Genomic DNA, 6000 nt, shown 5'->3' with positions numbered 1-6000 from the left:
ACCCCTCCCTTCCTCACTCCCCCTTCTCTTTTTGCCTTTGATGAGTTTTTGGCTTACTTTTTGGCGGAGTCTCTTGGACACGTTTTTGCTGGTGCTGGAAGATCAGATAAATGGAATCTTTGAAAACTGATTATTTTTCTCCTATGTGACTTAAAAAAAAAGAAGAAGAGGAGGAGGAGGAGGAGGAGGAGGAAAAGAAAATAGAGTAGCGCACGACGAGCTAGAGGATTTTAAATTTTCCTGGGTGAACTTTGAGGATTCATCAAGAAGGTAAGTCACGAGACTCTTTAGATCTTAGTCCTTCTTTTCTGTGATGTTTGTGCTTTCCTGTTTGTTTTTGGAAACCCCTATGCAGTTTTTAAGTGCATTTCTAGAGATTACAATGCTCAGAAGAACTCAGTGTGTGGCATTTTGGGGTTATTCTCATGCCAAGGAGATTATTTCCATTTGTATGACCCCCCCCACACACACACACCTTTTACCATGTTTATCCCTCTCTCATTTATTGGACATTTTCACAGTAAATTCTGAATGTATAAAATCTGGGGGAAAATAATAAGTCCAACCTTCTTCTTCCTTGAAATAAATCTCTAAATTTGAGGGGAAAAAAAATCAATCAAAAGAGCTGCTGGCAGAGCCTCTGAGGTAGAAGCAAAAGTGAGTGCTCAGAAATCCTGTGGGGGTGGGGTGTGGGGGTGTTATCCGGACTTTTATGATAACTTAATAGTACACCCCCTGTGGCTCCTTTTTTTTTCCCTTGAATAGTTTTATCTGCTCTGGAGAGTAGTGAATGTGTAGAATACAGAAAAGCGGCTTCAGCAGATCTTAATTGGAGCAAATGAGAACAAAGTGGAAATTGTTTAGTATTTTGAACCTCACTTTTTTGCACTGATTCTCTTGCTATTGCATCTCATTAACCTTTCTGAATGCAGTGTCCCTTGATTAAGACTAGTGTCTGTCGATTTGGAACATCCTCTCACCCTACGCTGTCCTTAGAGAAGGAAGTGTGGTTGCAAATTGTTCTTAATTGTCTATTCTGGGCTGTAAAAGCAAGTGGTATCAGAAATTCAGGTGACTTTAGTCAAATGGCTTGCCTAACTGGGTCTCTTTGGTGTTTCCTGGTGGTTAGCCGCGACTTCATTCTTTTCCCATTTCCTTAAAGTTGAAATGCAGATAATGTTTTGCCTGTCATGATTCTGAGATTATTTAATTAAAGCAAAATACCATTTCATTGTGATAACATCTGTGTTCTTGTGTCTGTGTGTTTTTTTTTTCCCTTTCCTTATCTCTGCATTGGAATCACTTAGCTTCTCCCAAGAAGTGAGAATAACTTATAAATAGCTTTCTAAAATACTCAAACCGCAAGTGGAAGCAATGGAACCTTAGTCTTCCTCAGTCAGGGCATATGAATGGTTTGTCCTAAGAGAAATGGCGATATTTCATGGAATGATAGCCCACTCCAACTGTTCTTGTGAACATATTCATGGAGACGATGACAGGTATGTTAACTAGGTAGAGGAGGGCATTCCTAGGTGATTCTTTCCAAGTGTTGACATCTATATTTAGATAGGAAGAAGGTGAAAATTGTAATATGAGAAATTTATTCAGAGATGATTGAATGGTTTAAAGATTTATGAGATCATCCAAGTTGAGAGATGACAAATAACATACTCAAAACAAGGGAATTACCAAAACAAGAAAAAAAAATAAAAAAGGAAAAACAACTTAGATGAGATTATACTCTGGAATTAACATGGGCTATCCTTCCTTTAATCTAATGATCTTTGCCTAATGATATTAGGAAAGCAACTAAAGAATGGCAACTGCTAAAAAGACATCCCACCCCAACTCAGCCCTATGACTGACTCTTACTCCCTACAGTTCTCCTGATTTAACTAACAAAACAAACAAAAAAAAAATGCGGGGGGAGGTGGGACTCTCTCTCTCTCTCTCTGAGGTCTTATGAAATATTTCTGATTAAGATATTTTAATCTGGGTTATTTCTCATAAATTCTATTTACATTTCTCTTATTAAGAAAGGAGGGATTTTGTTTACTTGCTTGTTTCACTTTTAAGTAGATTGAACATTAAAGAAAACACAAATAAATTATGATTTTCTTTGTGGAGAAAACAGCCATGATACATGAAGCCAGAAGGTGATGCTAATTACATAAATAGGAAACAAAGTTTACTGTATAAGGAAAGAAAAGCCCCTAATGCTCCATGTGCTGATGGGTCATGTCAGGGTATCTGAAACCCCTAGATGTTGTGGGGCAATTGTCATTCCTTAAATTGGTCAGCTCTTTATTTTTTTCTCTGCAGTTTTTGATAACTAGCCCCACGTAGAGGACAGTATTTTAGGTCATCTATTTTGTCTCAGATCTGCTCTGAATAAAAAGAAGCCCTTTGAAAATGCCATTCTGAAAGTTGGCAAATTAGTACCTCTTTTCATTGAGGCTATTGAATTTTGACTGTTCCCCCCACCCCACCCCTTCACATTCTCACCCAGTAGGAGTATATTTAGACTTGTGGTGTTGGCAAAAATTAATTGCAAAGATTATTCTCAACACCATCTCAAAAAAAAAAAAAAGATAACGTTGGCTTTTGTGTATTTGAGATTTAATAATTGTAATGAGTGAATCTTCTAGCAACAGCAACTCTTTATCACTTATTTCAGGCTAATAATAGAACCGGAGTACAAGCCAACTTGGGATTTTCTGATTATAGTTCATGCAATGTGCAAAGTAACTCCCCTGTATCTCAAGGTTTCTGATGGTGTTTGCACAACTGTAACTTTGCATCTTTATTTGCAGCTCAGTTCAGAGCAATGGTAAATAGCTTTTGATCAGACCTGGTCCCAGATCCATGGCTACCTTTCTTTTGTCTTTTTTGAGCTCTGTTTGGTGGTAAAGAGTGTTTTGAAGTTCACTGGGGTTGGTTTTCTTGCTTAAAAGAAATTCAGAAAAGAAAGGTCCAAGTGGTAGTAGAGAACTTCCGTTTTAGTTGAGACGACATGTTAGATGTGCTGATGAAGAAGTTGAAGTTCCCCAGAACAAATACATGCCAGGTTATATTTTTAAAGGAATAAATTGGTACAAGGTTGCTTTGAGTTTATTGTGGAGAATAAAGGAAATTCTAATTTCTTCTCTATTTAGTTCCAGTCGGTTGGCAAGCCTTTCTCTGGGTTTGTGCTCAAGTCAACCAACCAGTCCCAACATTCTCCAGTGTGTTTCTATGTTTTTAAGACCCAGGGCACTTAACACATGAATAGCTCTTTCCCTCTATAACAAACAGGGCTGACAGCTGGAAAGTCAGCTACTAAGAACCTTTAAAAGAAGCCAGAAAGTTTGCTTAGTAAGTTCAAGAGCAGAAAGGGGCTCTGGGAGCTCTGGCCCTGGAGGTAGGTGAGGATCAGGTGGACTTAACTTGAAGTTTTGATTGCTGAGTCATTTCAACAGCCTAGTGGTGTGTATTAGCTCCATGAAGAATTGAGCTAGTGCTGGCATTGGGGTGAGGATTAACAGGCTGAAATAAACTGTCTACAGCAGAAAGTGCATATACTAGGGATGAAGGAAATATGCACTCTGAGGACAGATGCTTTGTGTGGTCTTGGTGTTGGTCTGTCACTTAAAACAAATTCTTGGGTTCCTCCAATAAGTCACAAAAGAAAGGATGATTAATTTATATATGAATAGGGCAGGGCTTTGCAATAGAATAATTCAACTCATTCAATCATCTGCAATGCAATTTGGGACCACTAAGCTGTCACAGCTAAGGTGGGAGAATGGTGGAGTTTGGGTTATAATCCGGAGAAGGAAAACTGGATTGAGAACCAGATGTCAGTCAAGTACTGACAGTGCTGCTTAGAGATTATCAAGTCACTTAAAGACTCTGAACCCTGACTTTCTCCAATATACTTTGGAAGTAAACATTCTTAACTCATAATGTTGTCATGTGGGTTATGAAAAAATGTTGTAGAATGAAATGATCAGTAATTATACACTGCCTTAGGAATGTAAAGTGTTATAGTAATGCTGACTTCACATATACTTCAATACAATATAAAGTGATTTCTCTGATATGACTTCAAATTAAATTCATTAAATAGACTTGGTCTTTTCTTCATGATCAGTGATGAGTATTTTTATTGTGGGAGTTTGGCTGTTTTCCCAAGTATATTGACTATGCCTCTTCTTAGTAATTTCAATGTGCATTCTTAGTAAGCTGTGTGTATGCATGTTTATATGAAGTATATGATCATATGGGGAAATGTGCATATGTAAGTAATTGGCCAGTCTCTACGAGGTATAACTACAGATTCTTGAGGAATGAAACATGTGTAATGACTTGAATCCATTGTCACTGGCAGTGTAGAAAGGACAGGGAAAAGATAAGAAACCTGCCTCTCACCTGTCTTTTTCTATGAGATACAAAAACTTTAGTCCACAATGAAGCTGTTGATTAGAATTTAAGTTAAAGTTGGAAATTGTATAAATATGATATTTATTTATAATAATGACACAAGTTGTAATGACAATTATTCTGAGACGAATTCAGGAAACAAACCAGAGTTAGTAGGGTGAATTGAAGATGGTAATAACAGGAGAATGTGGTAAGGAACACTGGTTTTGGAGGTGGACGTACTTGGAACCACATAATCTCTTGGAGTCTCAGTAATCTAATCTGTAAAACAGCAGCAGTCACTCATAAGAGCTTCTGTGATAAATTAATAAAAGATTGTGCATAATCTGCTTGGTAAATCCTTTGCGTACCATTGGAACTCTATAGGTAGTCCATGTCTACTCTTTCACCCCTCTTAATCTGGTTTCATAATTAGAAAGACCTATGTAATTCAGTGTATTTATATCTTTATGCAGGTAGGCAAAATCCCCAAGCATAATCTGAGAGCTAATTAAACTGGAGACAGAAAGCTCTGGTTCTATGAGTTAGCTCTCTTTGTGTAACTGGGTTTTATCAGACCCTTTCTCAGAGCAGCCTAAGCAGGCTTTCCAGATGTCACTGTACTTATGCTTACAACTTTCTAAATGATACTGAATATAAGTAACGAGAATAATGTGCATCCATCCATATGTGGTTTCAGAAACACAATTCAAATGTCAGCAAGTGGTGTTAACATTGCTCTTTATCTAACATCTCGTTTTGTTCACAGACAATGAAGGATGCCTATTTATTAAACATCTACCAGGTACAGATGCTGTGACATTGCTGTGGGAAGTATAGAAAGATTCTTCCTGCTCATGTCTCTTTGCCACAATTTCTGAAATTTGGACTGGGCATTCTGCAATCTCCAAGGCTGCCTGCCCCCCCTGGAATTTTGACGTGATAGTTATACAGAATTAAGAATCCTCAGCCAGAATCTGACCCATGTGGGGGCTGTGTCATTTGTGTGACCTTTATTTAGTTCAAGAACATATTGCAAAAGATGTAAAAAGCCTTGTTCCTATTAATGTAGCTGAGCTGAGCTGTTGGTGATGAGGCCAATTCTGCTCTGCTAACTCTGCACGGCTGGTACCACTTGACCCAGGTATTTCTGTTCTGCAGAGTCAGCCTTTCCCTGTGCATGAAGGGAGCAGGAGCAGGATTGTGTCCTTCAGATTGTGGATTCTTCCTATCTTTATAATGAATGGATGAAGTCTACTTCATGACTGGCTGGGAAGGAAGACCAGATTCACACTCACTGCATTTTAAAGCCCCATTCTATAAAATCCAATCCCAGGATAGTAAGAAAGGGAAGAAAGATGTCCATTAACCAAAATAACAAAAACAAGTCCATTGGTTCTACCATAGCCTTGAGCATCAGAATTTGTGGTTGGTGGCTCTGCATGGAATTAAGGAAATTCTCTTTGTATCATCCTATAGATTAAATTGCTATCATACATGGAGGTAATGTAATAAATCATAATTATCTTAGTCAACAAATGTATTATATATGCCAGGCACTGTGCTAGGTAGCTTAGGTTATTTACTTTTATTATTCAT

General features: G+C 37.9%; 1 protein-coding gene across 6 annotated transcripts in view; it reads left to right on the top strand.

Moving 5' to 3' along the window:
* Lrrc4c (leucine rich repeat containing 4C) overlaps positions 1-6000 on the top strand; it is a 1134834-nt gene that overhangs the window by 760 nt on the left and 1128074 nt on the right. For 4 of the 6 annotated variants that reach the window (XM_048788624.1, XM_048788628.1, XM_048788622.1 and 1 more), the window contains exon 1: positions 7-270. The gene's annotated coding sequence lies outside the window, so the exon portion shown is untranslated. Of the gene's footprint in view, positions 1-6; positions 271-6000 lie in introns of those variants that run through there. The other 2 variants (XM_048788626.1, XM_048788625.1) reach the window with 1 other exon arrangement.

This window comes from Marmota marmota, unplaced genomic scaffold, assembly GCF_001458135.2.
Source record: "Marmota marmota marmota unplaced genomic scaffold, marMar, whole genome shotgun sequence".
Lineage (NCBI taxonomy): Eukaryota > Metazoa > Chordata > Mammalia > Rodentia > Sciuridae > Marmota > Marmota marmota.
Note: the sequence above shows the minus strand (reverse complement) of the source record. Positions and strands in the feature narration are given on the sequence as shown.